The sequence below is a fragment of the Giraffa tippelskirchi genome, chromosome 13 (assembly GCF_054371585.1).
Source record: "Giraffa tippelskirchi isolate mGirTip1 chromosome 13, T2T-mGirTip1v1.2.pri, whole genome shotgun sequence".
NCBI lineage: Eukaryota > Metazoa > Chordata > Mammalia > Artiodactyla > Giraffidae > Giraffa > Giraffa tippelskirchi.
In genome coordinates this window covers 74,195,744-74,222,405 of record NC_137287.1, presented here as the reverse complement: position 1 = coordinate 74,222,405, position 26,662 = coordinate 74,195,744, and the positions used below count along the sequence as shown (strand labels likewise).

Sequence of the window (26,662 nt, the reverse complement as noted above, 5' to 3'; positions counted from 1 at the left end):
TAACCTTCCTTCCAAGGAGTAAGCATCTTTTAATTTCATGGCTGCAATCACCATTTGCAGTGATTTTGGAGCCCCCCAAAATAAAGTCTGACACTGTTTCCACTGTTTCCCCATCTATTTCCCATGACGTGATGGGACCAAATGCCATGATCTTAGTTTTCTGAACGTTGAGCTTTAAGACAACTTTTTCACTCTCCTCTTTTACTTTCATCAAGAGGCTCTTTAGTTCTTCTTCATTTTCTGCCATAAGGGTGGTGTCATCTGCATATCTGAGGTTATTGATATTTCTCCCGGCAATCTTGATTCCAGCTTGTGTTTCTTCCAGCCCAGCGTTTCTCATGATGTCCTCTGCATAGAAGTTAAATAAGCAGGGTGACAATATACCGCCTTGACGTACTCCTTTGCCTATTTGGAACCAGTCTGTTGTTCCATGTCCAGTTCTAACTGTTGCTTCCTGACCTGCATACAGGTTTCTCAAAAGACAGGTCAGATGGTCTGGTATTCCCATCTCTTTCAGAATTTTCCACAGTTTATTGTGATCCACATAGTCAAAGGCTTTGGCATAGTCAATAAAGCAGAAATAGATGTTTTTCTGGAACTCCCTTGCTTTTTTGATGATCCAGTGGATGTTGGCCATTTGATCTCTGGTTCCTCTGCCTTTTCTAAAACCAGCTTGAACATCAGTAAGTTCACGGTTCACGTATTGCTGAAGCCCGGCTTGGAGAATTTTGAGCATTACTTTGCTAGCGTGTGAGCTGAGTGCAATTGTGTGGTAGTTTGAGCATTCTTTGGCATTGCCTTTCTTTGGGATTGGGATGAAAACTGACCTTTTCCAATCCTGTGGCCACTGCTGTGTTTTCCAAATTTGCTGGCATATCGAGTGCAGCACTTTCACAGCATCATCTTTCAGGATTTGAAATAGCTCAACTGGAATTCCATCACCTCCACTAGCTTTGTTCGTAGTGATGCTTTCTAAGGCCCACTTGACTTCACATTCCAGGACGTCTGGCTCTAGGTGAGTGATCACACCATCATGATTATCTGGGTTGTGAAGATCTTTTTTGTACAGTTCTGTGTATTCTTGCCACCTCTTCTTAATATCTTCTGCTTCTGTTAGGTCCACACAATTTCTGTCCTTTATCGAGCCCCATCTTTGCATGAAGTGTTCCTTTGGTATCTCTGATTTTCTTGAAGAGATCTCTAGTCTTTCCCAATCTGTTGTTTTCCTCTTTTTCTTTGCATTGATCGCTGAGGAAGGCTTTCTTATCTCTCCTTGCTATTCTTTGGAACTCTGCATTGAGATGGGAATATCTTTCCTTTTCTCCTTTGCTTTTCACTTCTCTTCTCTTCCCAGCTATCTGTAAGGCCTCCTCAGACAGCCATTTTGCTTTTTTGCATTTGTTTTCCATGGGGATGGTCTTTATCCCTGTCTCCTGTACAATGCCATGAACCTCTGTCCATAGTTCATCAGGCACTCTGTCTATCAGATATAGTCCCTTAAATCTATTTGTCACTTCCACTGTATAATCATAAGGGATTTGATTTAGGTCATACCTGAATGGACTAGTGGTTTTCCCTACTTTCTTCAATTTAAGTCTGAATTTGGCAATAAGCAGTTCATGATTTGAGCCACAGTCTGCTCCCAGTCTTGTTTTTGCTGACTGTATAGAGCTTCTCCATCTTTGACTGCAAAGAATATAATCAATCTGATTTTGGTGTTGACCATCTGGTCATGTCCACATGTAGGGTCTTCTCTTGTGTTGTTGAAAGAGGGTGTTTGCTATGACCAGTGCGTTCTCTTGGCAAAACTCTATTAGCCTTTGCCCTGCTTCATTCTGTACTCCAAGGCAAAATTTGCCTGTTACGCCAGGTGTTTCCTGACTTCCTACTTTTGCATTCCAGTCCCCTATAATGAAAAGGACATCTTTTTTGGGTGTTAGTTCTAGAAGGTCTTGTAGGTCTTCATAGAACCGTTCAACTTCAGCTTCTTCGGCGAATGTTAGGACTTAGGTTATAGACTATTTGAGAGAACAAGTCTTTTTTTTCTTCTCAGTCATTGCAAAACAATTTAAAAGAAAATGAATAAGTAGTATTTTGTGTCAGATGCTGTGTCAGGTGCAAGACATACAAAAGCACCTGTGACACTGGACCTCTGAGAGTTGCACAGTGTTTTCTTCCTCCATATCCTATAGTTAGTGTTCAATAAACTCTCATTTTTGGAGACAAAGATAGACCTCAGTCTTGTTCATCTACCCAGTCAAGGGAGAAGCCTGGTAATAACTACAGTTTTGTTGTTGTTCAGTGTCTAAGTTGTGTCCAACTCTGCAATCCTATGGTCTGCAGCATGGCAGCCTCCTCTGTCCTTCACTGTCTCCCAGAGTTTGCTCAAATTCATGTCCATTGAGTTGACGATGCTATCTAAGTCTTCTCCAGTAACACAGTTCGAAGGCATGAATTCTTCGGCTTTCAGCCTTCTTTATGGTCCTACTCTCACATCCACACATGACTATTGGAGAAACCAAAGTTTTGACTATATGGACCTTTGCTGGCAAAGTGATGTCTCTGCTTTTTAGTATGCTGTCTAGGTTTGTCATAGCTTTGCTTCCAAGGAACAAGTATCTTTTACTTTCATGACTGTAGTCACTGTCTGCAGTGATTTTTGGAGCCCAAGAAAATAATGTCTGTCACTACTTTGACATTTTCCCCTTCTATTTGACATGAAGTGATGGGACTGGATGCCATGATGTTAGTTTTTTCTAATTTGAGTTTCAAGCCACCTTTTTCACTCTCCTCTTTCACCCTTATCAAGAGATTCTTCACTTTCTGTCATTAGAGTGGTATCATATGCACATCTGATGTTGTTAATATTTTTCCCAGCAATCTTGATTCCAGCCTGGCATTTCACATGATGTACTCTGCATATAAGTTAAATAAGCAGAGTGACAATATACAGCCTTGTCCTACTCCTTTCCCTATTTTGAACCAGTCAGTCGTTTCATTTCTGGTTCTGTTGCTTCTTGCCTCACATACAGGTTTCTCAGGAGACAGGTAAGGTAATCTGGTATTCCCATCTCTTTAAGAATTTTCCACAGTTTGTTGTGATACACACAGTCAAAAGCTTTTGTGAAGTCAGTGAAGCAGAAGTAGATGTTTCTCTGGAATTCCTTTGCTTTCTCTATGATCCAACAAATGTTAGCAATTTGATCTCTGGGTTCTCTGCCTTTTCTAAGTCTAGCTTGTCCATCTGGAAGTTCTTGGTTCACATACTGCTAAAGCCTAGCTTGAAGAATTTTGAGCATAACCTTACTAGCATGTGAAATGAGCACAATTTTATGGTAGTTTGAACATTCTTTGGCATTGCCCTTCTTTAGGATTATAATGAAAACTGACCTTTCCAGTTCTGTGGCCACTGCTGAGTTTTCCAAATTTGCTGGCATATTGAGTACAGCACTTTAACAGCATTATTGTTTAGGATTTGAAATAGCTCAACTGGAATTCCATCACCTCCACTAACTTTGTTCATAGTAATGCTTCCTAAGGCCCACTTGACTTCACATTCCAGGATGTCAGGCTCTAGGTGAATGACCACACCATCCTGATTTATAAGGGTGTTTAAAACCTTTTTTTGTATAGTTTTTCTGTGTATTCTTGGCCCCTCTTCTTAATCTCTTCTGCTTCTTTTAGGCCCTTATCATTTTTGTCCTTTATCATTCCCATCCTTGAAAGAAATGTTCCTTTGACATCTCCAGTTTTCTTGAAGAGATCTCTGGTTTTGCCCATTCTGTTGTTTTCCTCTATATCTTTGCATTGTTCATTTAAGGCATTCTTATCTATCCTTGCTATTCTCTGAAACTCTGCATTCATTTGGGTGTATCTTTCCCATTTTCCCTTGTATTTAGCTTCTCTTCTTTTCTCAGTTATTTGTAAAGTCTCCTCAGACAACCACTTTGCCTTCTTGCATTTCTTTTTCTTTGGGTGTTTTTGGTCACTGCCTCCTGCACAGTGTTACAAACCTCTGTCCATAGTTTTTATGTACTCTGTCTACCAAATCTAATCCCTTCAATCTATTCATCACCTCTACTGTATAATCATAAGGGGTTTGACTTAGATCATACCTGAATGGCCTAGTGGTTTACCCTACTTTCTTCAATTTTAGCCTGAATTTTGCAATAAGGAGCTGATGATCTGAGCCACAGTCAGCTCCTGGTCTTGTTTTTGCTGACTCTATAGAGCTTCTCCACCTTTGGCTGCAAAGAATGTAATCAGTCTGATTTGGGTGTTGACCATCTGGTGATGTCCATGTGCAGAGTTGTCTCTTGTGTTGTCAGAAAAGGGTGCTTGCTATGACCAGTGTGTTATCTTGACAAAACTCTATTAGCCTTTGCCCTGCTTCATTTTGTACCTGAAGGTCAAACTTGCTTGTTATTCCAGGTATCTCTTGACTTCCTACTTTTGCATTCCAATCCCCTATGATGAAAAGGACATCTTTTTTTTTGGTGTTAGTCCTAGAGTGTCTTGTAGGTATTCATAGAACTGGTCAACTTCAGCTTCTTCAGCATTTGTGACTGGGGCATAGAGTTAAGATTACTGTGATGTTGAATGGTTTTACTTGGAAATGAACCAAGATCATTCTGTCGTTTGCACTCAAATACTGCATTTCAGACTCTTCTGTTGACAATGAAGCCTACTCCATTTCTTCTAAGGGATTCTTATCCACAGTAGTAGATATAATGGTCATCTGAATTAAATTCACCCATTCCTCTTCATTTTAGTTCACTGATTCAAAAAATGTCAGTGTTCTGCTTGACTGTGTCCAATGATTCATGGACCTAATATTCCAGGTTCCTATGCAATATTGTTCTTTACAACATCATACTTTACTTTCACCACCAGGCACATCCACACTGAGCATCGTTTACATTAATATATGCTGTTTGCTTTTCTCTTTCTGACTTATTTCACTCTCAAATTAGAATTTTAAATTAGCTCATGCCATGTATATAGTGGCACTTACTGGAGAAAGACAGCAGAGGATTGGGCAAGGTTTCTAGTATTTGCACTTAGAATAAAAGAAAGAGGTTCACTAGCAAAAATGTATGCAGGGCCAGTTTGAAATTCAGAACAAAATAGTGTGAAGCTCACTTTGACAATGTTCATTGAGAGAGCTCTTATTCAGAAACAGAGCATTCATTCTTAGGTCAAAATCAAAATAAGTTGGGTGAATATTTATCATGACATAAGCATGTATAATCATAGTATAGGTAGTGGAAACAGATTTAAGGGCCAACATCACAATTAGGGGTGTTTTCTGTGCTCCCAGTGTAAACAGTATGTGTTGGAATCTTTGCTGTTCCAGGTGCAGGGAACATTGCAACTTCCTGCCTTTCTGGTTTGAGCAACCTGTTTTTGTTTGTTCAATAAAGGCCTCTATTGATAACCCATACTCCATTTGGTCTTAAGAGTCTCTTTGCTTTTCATGTACTAATATTTGGTAGAATCTGGATACATTGTATCAATGGAGAATGAATTTGGGAAGAAACACCAGTGCTAAGATATCTTATAGAACAGTGCTGGAAGCTGTTAAGAAATTCACAAGGATAAGGTCCCGCAAATAGAGCAGTGGCAGTGACATGACCTGTCTTTCCTGTGTGATCCCTCCAGTCCTGTCATATTCTGTGGGTGGTTAAGATGTTGTCTTGGCGTGGAGCTTAAAAATGGTCTGAGTAATATTCTGCTACAGGAAAGGGTTTTGTGGTCTATAGAAGTCCTGTTCAAATCTACAACATTGACAGCCTCGCGTGTGGTTCTTGGGCTATTCAAAGAAAATAAAACCTCCTAAGTTATTTCCAGCCACACTAGTCTTTCTCTTTTGAATTACTCAGAGATTACACAGTGGCTTGACAATGAAAAGTGGGCCCTGATGACTCAACCTCCCTCAACGGAAGTTCTGAACACTGAAGGAAATAATACACATTGTGAGGCAGTACCTGACACAGAATAGGCATGTGATTAATGTTTGTCTTTCAAAGCTGCTGAGTAGTAACCTGAAGTTGACTTTTTTTTCCCCTTCAGGTTTCAGGGAAAGAAACCTGCAGCTAAATTTGAAATGATGGACAACTTGACCTTGAAAAAATCTTGCGGTGATTTGAGATCCTGTTGGCTGTCTGAAGGGTGAGGTAAGATTATGATTATTCCATATTACCTTCACCCAGATTTTACACCATCCGTAACACACAGGCCCAGGAAGGAATGTACAGAAGCCCATTCTTCTGATTGAGTACCATGACATTCTATTTGCATAACCTCTAGGAAAAGAAGTATGCTAACCTTTTGTCTTTCATGGGCATATCTGAAAGCTCACCAGTTTGCTAGAGTTAAAGGTAAGTGAAGCAGATTGGACAGAACTGAGAGGCTGAAGAACTTACTTGTTTCAACAAAGTTTTATCCATACAAGTGTATTCATACTTATATGTATGTTTCACATCGGATAGAATCCAAGTGAAGAGAGACTTGGTGGTACAAGTATGGGCTATAAACTTACAGGAGATTGAACAGCAGACTAATTAAAGGCAGTTACTGAATTTCAAATGCAAGGCCCCACTTAAATGTAGGTGGAGGAGGCCACCTACATTTAAGTAACAAAGAAGGTATCAGTGAAATAGAAACAGAAAAACATTAGGAGAAATCAGTGGAACCTAAGATGGTTTGTCCTCCTTGAATCTTAAGTTCCTAAAAGCTTTGCTAAGAGAATGGTGTCACTAATCAATAATGACAGAGTGAGGCATTTCCAAGGAACTGTCTTTCTTAGTAATATTTGTTTACCCAGCAGAAAGAGTCTACAGTGAAATACTTCTTATTTCAGGGTTAATAGTCTTTTTCCCCAAAGCCAATGGGAACTTGAAGAAAATGTGAAAGTCTATTGCTGAATTCCAGGAAGGCAAAAGGAACAAACTCTGCTGGTTGATTTTTGTATTGCTTTTGTCTAGGTGAGGGAGAAATTTCTGGAGCTTGGTGAAAGGCTCGTCCTTGTTTTATGGTGTAGAGGTGTTTTCTGTAGATTAATAATGTTTTTGAAAGGCAGGCCTTCACAAATCTTTTGTTTTAGGGCACTCTGACATTACAGTGGTTTGATATGACTTACATGAGAGTAAAAGAAATAAAGAAGTAACTTTAAAAAAAGATGGTTTGTTAAAAAAATCAGTAGCATTGATATATTTGGGTACATTGCAAAGGACTTTATGGCCTTTATACACAAATCTTTTGTAATAATTCACACATCTGTATTATTCATCTTTCTAATTAAGACAGTTCAGTTCAGTTCAGTTGCTGTCGTGTCCAACTCTTTGCGACCCCATGAATTGCAGCACGCCAGGCCTCCCTGTCCATCACCAACTCCTGGAGTTTACCCAAACTCATGTCCATCGAGTCAGTGATGCCGTCCAGCCATCTCATCTTCTGTTATCCCCTTCTCCTCCTACCCCCAATCCTTCCCAGCATCAAAGTCTTTTCCAATGAGTCAACAATTCACATGAGGTAGCCAAAGTATTGGAGTTTCAGCTTCAACATCAGTCCTTCCAATGAACACCCAAACTGATCTCCTTAGGATGGACTGGTTGGATCTCCTTGCAGTCCAAGGGACTCTCAAGAGTCTTCTCCAATATCATAGTTCAAAAGCAGCAATTCTTCGGTGTTCAGCTTTCTTTATAGTCCAACTCTCACATCCATACATGACTACTGGAAAAACCATAGCCTTGACTAGATGGACCTTTGTTGGCAAAGTAATGTCCCTGCTTTTTAATATGCTATCTAGGTTGGTTACAACCTTCCTTCCAAGGAGTAAGCGTCTTTTAATTTCATGGCTACAATCACCATCAGCAGTGATTTTGGAGCCCCCCAAGAATAAAGTCTGACACCGTTTCCACTATTTCCCCATCTATTTGCCATGAAGTGATGGGACCAGATGCCATGATCTTAGTTTTCTGAACGTTGAGCTTTAATCCAACTTTTCCACTCTCCTCTTTCACTTTCATCAAGAGGCTTTTTAGTTCCTCTTCATTTTCTGCCATAAGGGTGGTGTCATCTGCATATCTGAGGTTATTGATATTTCTCCCAGCAATCTTGATTCCAGCTTGTGCTTCTTCCAGCCCAGTGTTTCTCATGATGTACTCTGCATAGAAGTTAAATAAGCAGGGTGACAATATACAGCCTTGACGTACTCCTTTTCCTATTTGGAACCAGTCTGTTGTTCCATGTCCAGTTCTAACTGTTGCTTCCTGACCTGCATACAAGTTTCTCAAGAGGCAGGTCTGGTGGTCTGGTATTCCCATCTCTTTCAGAATTTTCCACAGTTTATTGTGATCCACACAGTCAAAGGCTTTGGTATAGTCAATAAAGCAGAAATAGATGTTTTTCTGGAACTCTCTTGCTTTTTCGATGATCCAGTGGATGTAGGCAATTTGATCTCTGGTTCCTCTGCCTTTTCTAAAACCAGCTTGAACATCTGGAAGTTCATGGTTCACGAATTGCTGAAGCCTGGCTTGGAGAATTTTGAGCATTACTTTGGTAGCGTGTGAGCTGAGTGCAATTGTGCGGTAGTTTGAGCATTCTTTGGCATTGCCTTTAAATTGAGAAAGAAAGTTTTCAAAGAATAAACTAGAAATAGTCATCCACGATTCATATCTCAGGGCTATAATGTTGCTAAATTTGTTGGGACTGGAGAGATTGGACAAAGAATGGTAAGTTTTTACAGGAGGTTCAGAGGAAATCAATATTGATTCTTGTTGAAGAATTCTACCTTGTGCTGAAAGATGATGCTGGTGGCATCTCTAGAATGTTTTTTCCCCTTTGAACAGTGTATGAATGTGTTGAGCTCTACTAGTTCTCTCATCTTTATTCTTCATGTACATTGAGATTCCAAGGGGTCTATCTCTCTGTGGTCAGAAAGCAGATGATGGAACATAGAGGAGTAAAACTATTTAAAGGAGGTGAAAAATGCTCCATGTAAAACATAGGATCCTATATATACCTGCATCCGTATACAGGCATGTGCATATTAAGTCTCCAAATGACTTATCTGTGACATTTCAATGACACTTGGCAAATGAGTTTGTATCTCCAAAAAAGATGGGTTAGAGAAATCCTGCATTGAACTGTGAGTATGGGATGGCCTTCATGAAGCTATTTGGGGGCAATTGGAAGCCTTCAAGCTTCTGCTGCCTGTAAGGACATCCTGGAAGTGAACATGTTTGCATCTTAGAGTTTCTCTGTAGGAGTGTCTACTCATCCCAGAGAGTGTGTCCTGAGCTGGAAGAGCAGTCTCGTGGCACCCAAGTGTAGAGCATGTGTTTCTGCTTGTGCATACCCTGGACAGTGGAATGAATGGTGAATTTTGATAAAAGACCCTGGGCCTTGGATCTCACTGTTTTCCCATCCACCCTACATTTCTATCAGTTACCTATATCAGATTTTTAACCATTTTCCTTGTGTAGAACTTGGGCTGAATTTATTTGAAGGCTTAGATAGGATCCAGTCTGCTTGAGTGGGGCAAGTGTAAAATTGTTTAGATTTTACTTATGAAACAAATAATATGTATATAAAGCCACTGACAACTCTGCATTTGTAGGTGATAGAGATGTGTATCTGTGTGTGTACATGTGTTTGTCTTTAGAAAAAGCATTGAGTTAACAACACAAAAAGACTTGAAATCTCCATTCTGTACTCAAAGACAAAAGTGAACAGGGGAGGGGGGCATAATGAATGAATTAGCATGTAGTGAGAGTGGTGAGTGTGAATATCATAAATATATCTGACATTTCTTAGAACATAAGTAATTGGGAATGAATTGACAATTCCTTACTTCCCTGATTTACCCCAGAAAAAAACAAGATACAGATATAATCATGTTTAAGGGACTCTCTTCTAGATTTTATCATAATTTTGATACCTTATTATTGTTTGTGATTATTCTCTCTTACCTCGGTATGTAGTTGAAATCTGTAGTTACTACGTGCTCTAAAATTGGAAGATAACCCTTTCAGGTATAAAGGACTTTTGCCCTTATATGGCATTATGATGACTTTTTCCTAATATATGTCAAGTTGTCTGTTGACATATTTACTTGATAAAATCATTTATAAACTATATTTCCAATGGAAATCATGCACTTCCTCTATCCCCAAACAGTTGTATCTTCCTGCACTGATATAAATCTAATTTTCCCACAATTCTAAAATCACTACCCTTGAAACTGGAAGTTGTTTCTAGCTTTTCCCTTTCCCTCACCCCCACAACCAATCAGTCCCCACAACTTGATGATTTCTTTTTCCGGTCTTTCTCAGATTGGTCCTTCCACTATATCACTTTCATTTCTTGTGTATCATTGCATTCAAGGATAACTGCAGAAATTCCCAAATGATATTTCTGCCTCCAGGCTCAACCTCACTAACCTCACAACAGTCACAATATAATTAAAATTTCTTTTTTCTTCTTCATTTTTTACATAGCTTCCAAAATAAAACCCCTTGAAAGTCTTCCCATATTTTCATCTTGTCATCCAAGGTCTTCTATAGTTAAATCTCTCATGCACAGGCAATAGAGAAGCCATGCATTCTTTTTGAAGAGAGCTTGAATAGAAGTGTCGTTTTAAGAAAATTAGGGTCGTCTCAGTTTGCAAGTGCATTTCTACATCAAAGTTGGACACAGGGGCTCTTGCTTAGGTGTTTATGGCAATAATCCAGGCATGGGGAAGCAATCTGTGAGCACAAATGGAAGCCATGAGACTGGAAAGGGAAAGATCTTAATGATATGGGCAGAAGGAGAAGTAAGGACACACAAAAATTTCAGGTGTTGGATAGTCTGTGCATCTAGCAAAATGATAAAAATACTAACAGAAATAGAAAAATAAGAAAATGAGCCAATTTAAGGGCTAGAGAAGGAAAATGATTTCCAATTTAGACATTCTGAATTTGAGATGAAGGGGTGCAACCAAGTAACAATGACCAGTAGGTAATCCAGGACTGGAACTCAGGAGATGGGACTTTCCTACAGGTATAGATTTTAAATTATCCCCATTGTAAAGTTACTGAATGCACATGAACTTATATGTGGGAGAAAGTAGAGATAAGGGAGAACAGAGTTAACAAGGACTAATTCTGTACACAGGCATAGGTAGGGAGTTGGGAGGTTAAAAAAAGGAATTGGAAAGGAGGAAACAGTGAGGTAAAGGGAACACTGCATTATTGTGTCATGGAAACCAACCAAGAAAGCAGTTTCCAAAGAAGAAGCTCAAGACAAAGACAATGAGCAGTCAGGCCATCATGAAATCAGTGACGAAGCTATTGGTGATCTCTGCAGGGGCATTGTCAGACCAGGGATGGGGAGGGAAGCTAGATGTCCGGATGTTAAAGAGAATGGATGGGAAGGAATAGAAAACTGGGTTTTAAGAGATTGGCAACAAGCACAAGGAGAATAAGATGGCAGCCTGAATATTCATTTACTTTTTATTCCCCCAAACCAAGGAAGACTTGAGCTTTTCCCAAAGCAGAAAAGAGAGCAGAAAGAATTACTATAGATCCCCCAAAGAGGTGGGGAGCTCATGAAAGAGTGAAGATAAAGGGGGTTCATTTGAGAAAGACAGTAAAGCACCTCTTCTCTGAAAAGAAGTATGAGAGCAGAGATCTAGAGTAAAAAAATGAGTTTCAGGTGAACAAGAGATAATGTTAGCTGTTAGAATAACAGTAATATGGGGGACATGAAGAATGATTTGAATAACTGCTTGCTCTGTGTGCACAAAGTTTAAAAATAATCCAATAAAAGAAGTGAAAACAATACAAGCCTGGTTGAACACTGTGGCATGGCTTTTGAATGATAAACGTTCAGAGAAAACCACATCGTTGTTCATAAACATTTACTGATACAGCCTCTGTTACTACTTGCTAATGAATTCACTAAGATTGATGAAGATTAAATGGGGCTAGTGAGCTACTGGAAAATTTTATTTCCTGATCCTACGCACTTACACTCAAACGTGAGCCAAAGCCCTGGTTGTCAATGGTTACACCACCATGATTCAGAAGAAAGCTGTTCCACATTAGTAAATTAGATTAAAAACACATTGTTACTTTCAACATTAGCAAAAGCCACATGGTACGTTGCAACAAAGCAGAGGATTAGGAATCATAAAATCTTTCCAAACTAAGCAAGGCAGTATAAACGGTTAGTAATACTCACTTGTACCTTGGAGCTATGAGAATTTTTCTTACTTACTGTGCTAAGTTGCTTCAGTCTTGCCTGACTCTTTGTGACTCTATGAACTGTAGCCTGCCATGCTCCTCTGTCCATGGAATTCTCCAGGAAAGAATATTGGAGTGATGCCATACCCTCCTCCAGGGGATCTTCCTGACCTAGGTATTGAACCTGCATCTCTTCCATCTCCTACATTGGCAGGCAGGTTATCACTAGTGCTACCTGGGCAGCCCGTTCTTACTTAAAAGGTAAAATTAATTCTGAGGAAAGAGAAGAAAGGTGCTGTTCATGAGAGAGACCAGAAAGTGAGACATAGGTGAAGTAGAGATGCACCCCTATTGGAAATGCATGAGAGAAATCTATGAATAGTGTACAAATAATAATATGCAAAGAAAAAGAGAAAAGCAATTTAAGAAGCAGGAAACCAGTGGCTGAGAGAGACACAAAAGGAATAAGAACTCGAAATCCAACCAACCTTAATAGTTGAAATACAGGGCAGTTTTCACACATGCATTTTTCTCTTTATTAAATAGAAATTGAATCAGGATTTGCATGTAGTTTCTCAAGAATAAGTCTGGAAATGTGCTCACCCTTACTGTTGTTTAAACAGTTTATTTACTGTAGGTTTTGGTTTCTGTTCAGTTTCACTGTTTTGTAAGATGCATATACTCTATCTTTCCACTTCTCAAATAATTTTTTTACTGAAAAGATATACATGGCTTCAGAGTTATATCCCCTTTCCTCAAAATATTGATTTACTAAACTAGAAATGAGTTTATCATTAAAAATAACCCCTCCTGATTAAAAATCTTTGTAGATGTTGAGAGAGGAAGCAAGGGAGTCAACCAATCCTGGACAAATACCCTCCCTTGAAAGACTTCCTCATCTGAGGGTGAATAAATGAAAATCATCACAGAGGCTTACGAAAACATTATGCAACACAAATAATAAAAACAAAGTTGCATAGGATGAGTATAAACTTAGACATGATTAACCACAAGACAATAATTTAAAAGTAATTTTGCTTTGTATTCTAAATAAAATTTAAGAAAACTTGAAATTCATGATATAAAGTTTAAATGATCATGTTTTAGAATGGAGTAAAAAAATGTCAGTTTAAAATTAAACTTAAATTTAAGGTGTTAAAAGTTCATCTTAGTCACATCTGAAGTACTCAGTGACATGTAGCTTATGGCAAACATTTTGGATAGGATAGACATAGTATAGTTGCATCATTGCAGAAAGTAGTTTAGGAAAGACTGGCCTAGATCCAATGACTGCTTTGCTGGAAAAACAAGGGATAGGAAAACAATTATGTAGCACCATGAAGAAGCAATTACCAAAGTTCATTATGTGAAAAATTCTGCAGAATAAATGACCCATTCTCTTCAAGAAATAAATGTCATTGAGAAAAATAAAAAAAGGGAACATTGTTAGATATGTTACAGAGTTTTCAGAGACAAATCAACAGAATAAATCTACATAACTTGTTTAGATTCTGACATAAATAAAAGACATTTCTGAAACCACAGGCTACGTTTATCAGGGGCTGTATTTTAGTTGATATTAAGGGAATATAATGTGTTAGTCTTATATTTATTTTTGTAGAGAGACAATGGGATTGTGGTTAGATTTTAAAAATGCTTTAAATCTTAGAGCTCAGGTTTTAAATATTTACAAATATTTGCAGGAGTATCAGGGATTTGTTTTCAGATACTTTTATGATTCCTTACCCCTCTACCTGACAGAAGTGGAGTAATAGACAAACCAGTATTGGCAAAATTCTGATGATTGTTGACGTTCAATGAGAATTAAAAACTCTTGTGATAATATTGAGTAAAAAAAAAAAAAAAAAGCAAGTTATATAACTATGTGCCCTGTAATCTCTATTTGCTTGTGTGGCAGAAGCAGAGGCTTGAAGAGTATACATCAGAGTATTAACAGTGGCTGTTTTTAGAATGATGGGATTACATGTGGCTTTTTCCAGTTTAAAAACTGTTATATATTTCTAAAATGAGTGCTAATTGTTTTCTAGTTAGAGAGATAAAGACTTTTAAAAGCAATTAAAATACTAAATGTCATAAATGAAGACAAATTAAAAAAAATACATCTCTATATTGTATATGGAGACATCTGTGATTAGCGTCAGAGTTTCTGGACTGATAGTACCATTGTACAGTATGTAGAAAAGGATATTGACCTAAAATTATAATTTAAAAAACCCAAAGTTCTAAGATTTCACCCTTGCTGTATATTGTGTTTTATTTTATTTTTTTAATTGATTAGTTGTATGAATAGAGAGAAGAGAAAATATGGGAGTGAAAATAGCTGTTGTCTCATTGCTTCTAAGGACCACAGTCTGTGTTAGTCTCTGTTCTTATAAGCAGCAAATTATTTTATTTATCCAGCAGAAAAAGAGTTTGTCTCTCCGATAGTTCAAATTGGAGAAAAGTGATAGAGAACAAAGCTGTTTTAAAATTATATTTCCAGGGAATTCCCTGGCAGTCCAGTGGTTAGGATTCAGTGCTTTCACTGCTGTGATCTGGGTTCAGTCCCTGGTTGCAGAACTGAGATTCTGCAAGCTGTGCACTGTGGCCAAAAAAAGTTAAAAAACAGGAGGGATTTTTCTTCCATAAAAGAGGAAGCCTAGACATTATATCTTCACTTATACACAGGAACATGTGGGCTGTGTGGCATTTGTCATAAATAGGCTCATGATACCAAGGTCATGGATATGATCCCTGACTATATATATATATATATATTTTTTTTTTTTTGATGGGGTGGTGAATGGGGTTGTTTCCTTAATTTTTCTTTCTGATCTTTCATTAGTATGCAGAAATACAACAGTTTAATGTATGAATTTCATATCCTCCAATTTTATGGATTTCATTGATGAGCTCTAATAGTTCTCTGGTGGCATCTTTAGGGTTTTCTATGCAAGATAAGGGTCCATAGCAAGTCTGGATAAGTAAGCGGTCTTCTGCAAAGTGGTCTGTTTGCTCAAGTGAGCAATCTATTGTTCCAGTAGGAGGACAATTTGCCCTCCAAAAGCAAACTGAATAAATTGGTTGGCAAAAATTTTTTGAAGCAAACAGTCAAGTACTATGTTGATTTAAGGTCTGATCTTCCTGGAATAAGCTGTCAAGTCATGTTGACACTGTGGCTCCAATTCTTAGTCCCCAAAGATAAACCATATTGATACAAGTTGTAGCAATACTCACTTGAACCTGTTTTTCCTTCTATCAGGCTGTTCTCAATAACACTCCTGTAACAGACCCTGAAATTAAGAGGTGGTGAATGTACTAATGTTTATGTCTGAGTCTTAATCGAAATTGCCCCAGTTTGATTAACTTTTCTCCCAAGGAAGAGCAAGAAAGGTCTTGGAACTCTGAGACTGCTGATCCCAGCTGTCAGGCTGCTGTTTCATTAACAAGAAGTTCAGGGGGACATATATTCTAAACCATATAACATCACAGCCAAAATGGAACATGGAAATACCTGGGCAAATGTTTAGCCTCATAGGGAAGAACTTCACGGGATGCCAGCTCAAGTGAAACGGGAGTTCAATCACTCCATTCTAATGATTCTGGAGAAAGCAGGAAAATGGATGAGAAGGCAGAGGGACTGGTGGGGGTTGGACACCCAGAGCTTGAAAAATAGCCTGAAACTTGAGTTTTCTTCATCTTGACTTAACAAGGCTTCTTAAGGGAATGCTTACAATAGAGGAGAAATTGTAATGCAAAGTATGAACAGATTAAGACAAAAAAGAACCCAACTAAACCCAGTCTCTTGAAAACCGCACTGGACTACAGAGAGAAGATTTTCCATTTTAAGCAACCTTGTAAGCACTTGAAGGCATTGGTTTATTCTAGTCTGTGGGCAGGTCTGTTGATGGCATGGTACTTCACCCTGGCCCCCAACCCCCTAAAGCCATTCCATCCAAATGTTACTATTTATTCCCCCCTAGAAGGAGAGTTGCTCACCTGCTATTTCTAAAACTACTATTAATAGAGCCCCCAAAGCATTCCTGTCTGCCCAGCACATCACAGAAATAGTAACATACTGCAATCTGCTATGGAAACTTGTCAATTAAAATAATGGATCTTTAGTTGCAAATTGTTATCACAGTTTGACTTTAAAGTGAATGGATGAAGTTTGGTAAGGGTAAAGGAAGGGCAATGACAAAGAAAAACATACCAAATGATTCCAGACTTGGATGGTTTTCATCAAGGATGCAGGTTACCGTGGAGTTGAGACTGGCTTGATGGGTATTAACTCTTAGGACAGACCAAGAAACTTGGAAATTCTGAAGCTTCATAGTCTTTCTTTTTTAAAAAAAATAATATATTTAAGTACAACAGATAAGCTTTTACATAAGGGTAAATGGAGATATGGATCAAAATTCATGAAACAAGTATGTCAATGTCACGAGCACCCAGTTGAGTCAAAGAAAAACAACAACTTTCAAGCCCTCAGCTTCCTCCCCTCCATTCCCAAAAACCCCAGAAGTATTTTGGTCTTCTATTGCCATTGATTATTGCTTCCTGCTTATCTGCTTCCTGTATACAGAATCATATCATACTTTTTCTTTTTTTTTTTTGGCACCACACCAAGTAGCTTGCGAGATCTTAATTCCCCAACCAGGGATTGAACCTGCAGCCCCTTGCAGTGGAAGCGTGGAGTCTTAATTACTGGACTGCCAGGGAGTTCCCCATACTTACTCTTTTATGCCTGATTTCTTTTGCTCAATATTACATCTGGTGGGACTTCTCCAAATTGTCATTTATAGTTGTAGGGTGTTCATTTTCATTTCTGTGTAGTATTGCTTTGTGTGAATATACTACAATGTAACCATTCAACTGTTGAGGGACATTTGAGTGTTTTATAGTTTTTGGCTATCAGAAAATCATGCTGTTCTGAAAATTCTAATATGTGTCTTCTGTTGAACATACACACACTCCTCTCTGTGGGGTGTTTTCGTAGAAGTGGTGTCTCATGGGGTTATGTGCTTAGTCAGCTTCAGTAGATTCTGTCAGTAGCCTTCCAGGCTGATCATGGCAGTTTGTACTCCTACTAATAGACTATGAAGTTCCAACTGCCCTGTATCCGTATAAATGCTTAGTATTTTCTGTCCTTTTTTCATCAGTCACTTCAGTTGCTCAGTCGTGTCCAACTCTTTGCGACCCCGTGGACTGCAGCACGCCAGGCTTGCCTGTCCATCACCAACTCCCAGAGCCTGCTCAAACTCATGTCCATCGAGTCAGTGATGCCATCCAACCATCTCATTCTCTGCCGTCCCCTTCTCCTCCCTCCTTCAATCTTTCCCAGCATCAGGGTCTTTTCCAGTGAGTCAGTTCTTGGCATCAGGTGGCCAAAGTAGTGGAGTTTCAGCTTCAGCATCAGTCCTTCCAATGAATATTCAGGACTGATTTCCTTTAGGATGGACTGGTTTGATTTTTCTCATATCATCTTGTTTTTATACATCAGACTCATGTCTAGAATTTTAGTCTTTGCTTCACTCACATAGTTAGGATACACAGTTCTTTACAATTTCATTGTGATCAAGGGGCTCCAAGTCAAACATAAGGGACCTAGAAATAGTGGTGAAACAATGGCAAAATTCTATAGGATTGAAAGTAGGTGACTTCATGGGATTTTCCTGGTGGTCTGGGGTAAGACTGCCTTTCAGTGCAGGAGGTGCAGATTAGAGCCCTGGTCAGGGAGTTGAGATCCCACATGCCTCTCAGTCAAAAAACCAAAACATAAAACAGAAGCAGTATTGTAACAAATTCAATAAGGCCTTTAAAAATGGTCCACATCAAAAAATATCTGAAAAATAAAAAGTAGATAACTTCCAAAAGAATAAGCCTTTTTTCCTTGTCATAAAACTGAATATTCCTATTGAAGAATTTTGGTCATGAAGTTTGAGTAAAAAATATCTTCTTTAATTTATAAAAAGAGAAGCTTATACACAGAGGCTAAATGTTACAGACCATCCCCTTTAAATGCAAGTACACATGTGCGTCTGTGGTGTTTTTCTACAAGGCTATATTGCTTTTATGTTATTGGATTATGTATCCCTGCCTTTAAGTGGTAATATTCTAGATGAGCTCTGCTCAATACTTCTTTTGTTCATTGCACTTGTTCATTTTTACATCTCTTATTTAGTTATTCTTTTTGTTTAATTCTTCATTATTTGACTTCCCCACTATACTGCAATTCGTAAGGGGTAAAACTGTACCTTACTTATTCCCTTTCAATATCCAATACCTCGATCTGTCTCCAGCACAGAGTAGGTACTCAATAAACATTTTTGTGGAAAAGAATGAATGACCACTAGCAGGAGTTTCATGAGCCATGGAATAATGATATGCTTTAATAATTATTTAAAAAATAAAAACATTTTTTATTTATAGCAACTTAATCGGATGGAAGCCAGCTTGTGTTTAACAATTTAAGACTATTCCCTTTCTGGCGAGATTTTGAGAGTCCATAGTTAAAACAGGTCTGTAGAGAGCCTCACCAAGAGTTGGAAAAGCTGGCACTTCAGGTAGGAGGAGTGTAGACAGAATTGCAACAGCAAGTTCTCCATGTTCGTTCCTGTCTTCATTCTGTGTTATATTTGCTATTAGTTTCTCATTGCTTAAGTAATTCATCTGTACTATTTTTTTAAGTCTCTAATGCTGTCTTCTAGTGATAGGAAAAGCTAGTACTTTGATCTATCTATAAAGCAGCTGCCACCTCTTGTCACTATATGTAGTTCTTATGAGTACTAAGTTTAGACAGAAAGTGCCAAAGTATTGTTGCGTGCATTTGTCATTTACCATTATACGACTGTGAGTCTTAAAGAAGTCAGGCAATTTATCTATTTTCAGGTATTTAATGATTGCAGACACATAGCTCTCTTACTAAATTCTTAAAATGTCCATGAAATGAAATGAAATAACATTACCTCTTTGGGTATCACACTGAAGTCTGGCATCCCTAAGCATTAGCAACCTTCTTTATACTTTATCCTTTTTTGTAATATTATAGCTTCAGTTTATTCTTAGCTGAGAAAGAGCTTTCCTTTTGAGTTTTAAAAATATCAAATGGCCTTTCTTTTCCTTGTTGCTCTGTGAAGAGGCTGCTTTCTGACTCAAAGGCGTACTGCCCTGACTCATGTACAGTGATCCTGGTGTCATCTCACTGCTCTCTCTAATTTGCATGGTAACTAACGTAAAGGTGGATGCTGTTGTTTGTACCCACAAGAATAGCAAATGTAGAGTAGGTGTTGGAAATACTGTCATAGTTGTCGGAGGAAGTCTCTGTCAGCGTTTTTCAGAAGGAGGAACCAGCGGGAGCTTTTTATAATGGAACTTTAATTACGATGACCGGACACCCTGGCATAGGCTGAGGATCTGCTTATGTTACACCTGCCAAGAGTAATTTGAAATGCCTCAAGACATGTGTCTCATAAGTGGTGCCACCCCCTACAGGTCCTAGCCACTGGTTCTTTCCTTTCTTCCCCTGTCCCTGCTCTGTGTTCATTCTTGGTCTGGCCACCTGAATACATAGCAACTTGAAAGAAAATCAAAAGACAAAATCAGGAAGGTGAGATTAACAAGCCACTTAGCCAAACCACCATATCTGTGACACAGCTAAACACCTCTGATTTTCAAGCTGTGGTTTGGAAATCTAATAAAAATGCAGACAAAATGGGTCATTTCTCATCTTCCAGTATTAAGTTTATCTGTGGAGATATATTTTGAACAAGACCTTCAAAACAGCAGATCATGAAACCTCAGAAAATCAACCAGCAGATGGCAATCTATTATAGACTTCCCTAAGACCTCCTGATTGTTCTAGGGAACTAAATTTGCAATTTAGTTTGGACAGAGAATTTCAGGGATAAGGGATTTCTAATAATTTTTTGCAGGTAATTTTACATTTTCTCTACTCCTTCAGTTCAGTTGCTCAGTCGTGTCCGACTCTTTGCGACCCCATGAATTGCAGCACTCCAGGCCTCCCTGTCCATCACTAACTCCCGGAGTCTACCCCAACCCATGTCCATCGAGTCGGTGATGCCATCCAGCCATCTCATCCTCTCTTGTTCCCTTCTCCTCCTGACCCCAATCCTTCCCAGCATTAGGGTCTTTTCCAATGAGTCAACTCTTCGCATGAGGTGGCCAAAGTAGGGATTATATTTTAGATAAGGATCATCAGGATTTCCAGTTCTGTATTTTTAGCATAACTCCTTGGAATGCAGTTGATTAGAATATTAAACTGGGAAATCTTTAAGTACTTTGGGCAGATTACCAGACTTACGGCTTTATTAACAATAACAAATATTTAAGACATTATTAATCTTTTGGATCATTGATGGCATCATCGACTAGATGGGCATGGGTTTGGGTGGACTCCGGGAGTTGGTGATGGACAGGGAGGCCTGGTGTGCTGCGGTTCACAGGGTCGCAAAGAGTCGGACCTGACTGTGCAACTGAACTGAACTGATATCATATACTCCCTGATGTTCATATAATCTACCTGTCTGTAAAACGTTTCCAAAGGAGATTTTAAAATATTTCCAAATTTTACACTAATATTCTGGTAAGAGGAATAAATAGTTGGTTGCTAGAGTTGGGTTATTTCAATGGAATTATTAATGAAAGCAAACACCTATGCTTCCAATCAACTCCAGAGGCTAAACTTTGTACTTCAGGCTCACTTTCTGATCAAAACAATGAGAAGACTTATAAGATCTTCTCTTCCTCTCTTCACTGAACACTGAAGGCACCTGTCCTCCATCATTACATGGTGGGTGGGGAGGCAATTGACAAATTTATTTTCATAAATTGGTAATTCTGATGCTAGTTGGCCTCAGAACACAAATGTAAGGTGTTGAGCCCAACGTTGAATCAGTTCAGTTCAGTTCAGTTGCATCTGACTCTTTGCGACCCCATGGACTGCAGCACGCCAGGCTTCCCTGTCCATCACCAACTCCCGGAACTTGATCAAACTCATATCCATCAAGTCAGTGATGCCATCCAGCCATCTCATCCTCTGTCATCCCCTTCTCCTTCTGCTTTCAATTGTTCCCAACATCAGGGTCTTTTCCAATGAGTCAGTTCTTCGCATCAAGCGGCCAAAGTATTGGAGCTTCAGCATCAGTCCTTCCGATGAATATTCAGGACTGATTTCCTTTAAGATTGACTGGTTTGATCTCCTTGCAGTCCAAAGGATTCTCAAGAGTCTTCTCCAACACCACAGTTCAAAAGCATCAATTCTTTGGGGCTCAGCTTTCTTCATGGTCCAACTCTCACATCCATACATGATTACTGGAAAAACCATAGTTTTTCCATAAGGTGAAAGTGAAAGTTGCTCAGTTGTGTCCAACTCTTTGCAACCCTATGGACTATACAGTCCATGGAATTCTTCAGTCCAGAATACTGGTTTGGGTAGCCATTCCCTTCTCCAGGGAATTTTCCCCACCTAGGGATTGAACCCAAGTCTCCCACATTGCAGGCAGATTCTTTACCAGCTGAGCAACCACGGAAGCCCAATGTTGAAAATTGTACTGCTATTTCTTTAATGGAATTATAACTTGCTAATATTGATTATCAGCCAGTGCAAGAAATCTAATACAAGGCATGGTTATAGTGTTGTTTTTCTCCTTATATATTCTGCTAACTCATGCACACCAGGGAAGCAAGGGCATATTGGAATCAGTGGCAGATGAATGATGGATGAATCATAAATTGTGTGTGTGTTGGTTTACTTAATTAGTTTATTAGACTTCTCTGGAAACATCTAGGCACTGTGCAAAATTAATATATACAGGAATATTTAGCTGTCCAATTAGGAAAACATAAATTAGTCATATCATGTATGCTGTAAAAACCACAACTGCCAAAAGAAATTAAACAAATGAATGGCTAATAAAAATAAATGTTAGCATGTGTTCTGAATGCCCCATGTATGAAGGCAGTGAAGTAACCTCTGTTTATTAAGAAGGCAACTTCTTCCAAATGAGCATGGGTATTTGGAATAGTCAACTTCACCTATCAAACTGTTAGAACATATCCCTTTTATTTACATACTTATTTTATTTTAATATTTATTTGGCTGTGCCGGGTCTTAGTTACAGCATGTGGGATTTTTGATCTTTCTTGTGGCAGGTGAACTTTTAGTTGCAGCATGTGGGATCTAGTTCCCTAACCAAGGATTGAACCCAAGCCTCCTGCATTGGGAGCTTAGAGTCTTAGCCACTAGACCACCAGGGAAGTCCCGTACATACTTATTTTTTTTTAGAAGATAGCTCAACTTGGGTTGATCACCTGTTTTGTAGCTCTCTCCCTTGAAGATCACAACCCACTGATTGCACATGGATCACCATTGTATGGGCAGTAACGGTGGTTAAAATAAAACTTCATTCACATTAGACTGTCAATCTAATCTACTTAATCTACTTTGTCATGATCTCTGTGGACTCTGAAGGGCTTCCCAGGTGGCACTAGTAGTAAGGAATCCGCCTGCCAATTCAGGGGGCATAAGAGACCCGAGTTAAATCCCTGTTTCAGGAAGATCCCTGGGAAAAGGAAATGGCAACCCACTCCAGAATTCTTGCCTGGAAAATCCTATGGACAGAGGAGCCTGGTGGGCTACAATCCATGGGGTAGCAAAGAGTCAGACATGACTGAAAGTTACTTAGCACTAGCGCTAGCATGGACTCTGAAACGTGTTTTTTCCATCCAACAGTCAAAATTATTTTCTCAGTCCTTTCACCTTATCAATAAATCATTGAACATAAATAATTATAAACTCTGATATGGAAGAAAAGAATAAGTTAATTCAATGACTACATACCCTATGTAACAAGTTTAGGGTTTAACTGTTTTAAAACCAAATGCTTGTGATAATTATCAGTGATGTTAAAAATGACGTTACCATCCTTCAGTAGAAAGAAGCTGTAGATTGGAACAGTCTTTGTTTTCAGTGATTCCAAAGCCTAAGTAAATAATTGCAAATTTTCATCTGCAATTCTAGGATCATAGGATCTTCTTAGGCTTGGCAATATCTGTTACTGGTTGTACCACCCAGTAGATAGAATTTGTGAGTAAAACAGAGCAGGTGCTGACTATGCAGAACTAGATGAACTCACTGCAAGGTTTCTGACAAAGGAACAACAAGATACCATCGAATTGGAAGAAAATGTTGTCAGGCATTTATGAACCCTTTGAAAGCATGCACGCATGCGTGAATGCGCGCGGGCGCGCACACACACACACACACACACACACACACACACACACACACTAATGGCTAAAATCACTCAGGTTATTCTAGGTATCCAGTGATAATATTCAGGGCAGAGTTTAATCCTGTGGACAGCTCAGGAAAATCTTATCTGAATCCCTAACTACCAACCCACCTAACTGCAAAGCCAGCAATAGATAGCTCTATTTTCATTTACCAAGATGTTTAGCTTTTTTTCTTTTTTGCCTTTTCTGTGCATTCTTTTTTTTTTTTTCTTGCACTCCAATCTTGCTTCTAGAACTTTTGAGGTACATACTTCAGCAGTTTCATTAAATAAGGCTTATGGGTGGTGACTCTGCTTTTGTCTGCCTGGAATAGCTTTATTTAACATTGTTCTGGGTTGATAGTTTAGCTGAAACAGATTTTTTTTTTTTTACTTGATACATTTATATTGTCATGTGGTTGCTATTGTAGCATTAGCTAACAACTCTGCTGCATTACAGAATTATCATTTCTTGTAGTGGTGGGAAAAATTAAGGTCTATTCTCTTAGGAAGTTCAATGTTTACCGTACCATCTATAATACAGTTCTCTTGTCTGTAGTCCTTACACTGTGTATTAGATCTCCAAGACATATTTATCCACTAGTTGGAAGTATGTACCCTTAAATAACATCTCTCTAATATCCCAGCCCCAAATAACCACCATTCCACTCTGTGTTTTTTCCTGATTTCATTTTTTTGAGATTTCACATACAAGGAATTTTTTAAAACAATTTTATTGGAGTATGGTTGCTTTACAATGTTGTGTTAGCTTCTCCTGTACAGTGCAGTGAATCAGCTATCCCTATACATATATCCTCTCTTTTATGGATTTCCTTCCCATTTAGGTCACCAAGAACATTCAGTAGACTTCTCTGTGGTATGCAATAGGTTCTCATTAGTTATCTATTTTATACATAGTATCCATCAGTTCAGTTCAGTTGCTCAGTCGTGTCTGACTCTTTGCGACACCATGATCGCAGCATGCCACGTCTCCCTGTCCATCACCAGCTCCCAAAGTTTACCCAAACCCATGTCCATCGAGTCAGTGATGCCATCCAGCCATTTCATCCTCTATCGTCCCCTTCTCCTCTTGCCCCCAATCTTTCCCAGCATTAGGGTCTTTTCCAATGAGTCAACTCTTCACATGAAGTGGCCAAAGTATTGGAGTTTCAGCTTCAACATCAGTCCTTCCAATGAACACCCAGGACTTATCTCCTTTAGGATGGACTGGTTGGATCTTCTTGCAGTCCAAGGGACTCTCAAGAGTCTTCTCCAACACCACAGTTCAAAAGCATCAATTCTTCAGTGCTCAGCTTTCTTCACCGTCCAGCTCTCACATCCATACATGACTACTGGAAAAACCATAGCCTTGACTAGACGGACGTTTGTTGGCAAAGTAATGTCTCTGCTTTTAAATATGCTATCTAGGTTGGCCATAACCTTCCTTCCAAGGAGTAAGCGTCTTTTAATTTCATGGCTGCAATCACCATCAGCAGTGATTTTGGAGCCCAAAAAAATAAAGTCTGACACTGTTTCCACTGTTTCCCCATCTATTTCCCATGAAGTGATGGGACCAGATGCCATGATCTTAGTTTTCTGAACGTTGAGCTTTAAGCCACCTTTTTCACTCTCCTCCTTCACTTTCATCAAGAGGCTCTTTAGTTCTTCTTCCCTTTCTGCCATAAGGGTGGTGTCATCTGCATATCTGAGGTTATTGATATTTCTCCTGGCAAGCTTGATTCCAGCTTGTGTTTCTTCCAGCCCAGCATTTTTCATGATGTACTCTGCATAGAAGTTAAATAAGCAGGGTGACAATATACAGCCTTGAGGTATTCCTTTTCCTATTTGGAACCAGTCTGTTGTTCCATGTCCAGTTCTGACTGTTGCTTCCTGATCTGCATACAGGTTTCTCAAGAGACAGGTCAGATGGTCTGATATTCCCATCTCTTTCAGAATTTTCCACAATTTATTGTGATCCACACAGTCAAAGGCATATGACTTTGGCATAGTCAATAAAGCAGGAATGGATGTTTTTCTGGAACTCTCTTGCTTTTTTGATGATCCATAGGATGTTGGCAATTTGATCTCTGGTTCCTCTGCCTTTTCTAAAACCAGCTTGAGCATCTGGAAGTTCACAGTTCACATATTACTGAAGCCTGGCTTGGAGAATTTTGAGCATTACTTTACTAGCGTGTGAGAGGAGTACAATTGTGTGGTAGTTTGCGCATTCTTTGGCATAGTATCTATAGTGTATATATATATAATCCCAATCTCCCAATTCATCTCACTCCCCCTTTCCCCCTTGGTGTCCATATGTTTGTCCCCTACATCTGTGTCTCTATTTGTTATTATATAGTATTTATCTTTCTCTGCCTAACTTACCTCACGTATGTCCTCAAGGTCCATCCAAATTGTCACAAGTAGAAGGGTTTCCTTTATTCCCATGGATGAATAGTATTCCAGTATGTGTGTATGTGTGTGTCTTGGAAAAGACCCTGATGCTGGGGAAAGTTGAAGGCGGGAGCAGAAGGGGACAACAGAGGATGAGATGGTTGGATGGCTTTACTGACTCAATGGACATGAGTCTGAGCAAACTCTGGGAGATGGTGAAGAACAGGGAAGCCTGGAATGCTGCAGTCCATGGGGCTGCAAAGAGTCAGACATGACTGAGAGATTGAATAGCATGTGTGTATGTGTGTGTGTATCACATCTTCTCTATTCATGGACATTTAGATTATTTCCATATCTTGGCTGTTATGGATAATGTTGCAGTAACCATGGTAGTGCATATGTCTCTTCAATAACCTGTTTTCATTTCCTTTGAATATATATCCACAAATGGGATCACCAGATCTTATGGTAGTTCTATTTCTTTTTTTTGGAGAACCTACATAGAGTCCTCCAGAATGGATGGACCGCTTAGAATTCTACCAACACTGCACAAAGGGTTCCCTTTTCTTCACATTCTCACCAATGCTTATGTCTTATCTTCTGAATGATAGCTATTCTAACAGATGTGAGGTGATCTCATTGTGGTTTTGATTTTCATTTTCTGATGACTAGTAATATTGAACATCTTTTCATATGCTTTTTGGCCATTTGTGTATCATCTTTGGAGAAGTGTCTATTTAAATCTTT

General features: G+C 38.9%; 1 long non-coding RNA gene across 1 annotated transcript in view; it reads left to right on the top strand.

The window, feature by feature from the left end:
- The window catches only part of LOC145531378 (uncharacterized), a 55,155-nt gene that overhangs the window by 6,975 nt on the left and 21,518 nt on the right, over positions 1 to 26,662 (top strand). The window contains exon 2 of the long non-coding RNA XR_014072385.1: positions 6,073 to 6,176. This is a non-coding gene — a long non-coding RNA (uncharacterized LOC145531378). The remainder of the gene's footprint in view (positions 1 to 6,072; positions 6,177 to 26,662) is intronic.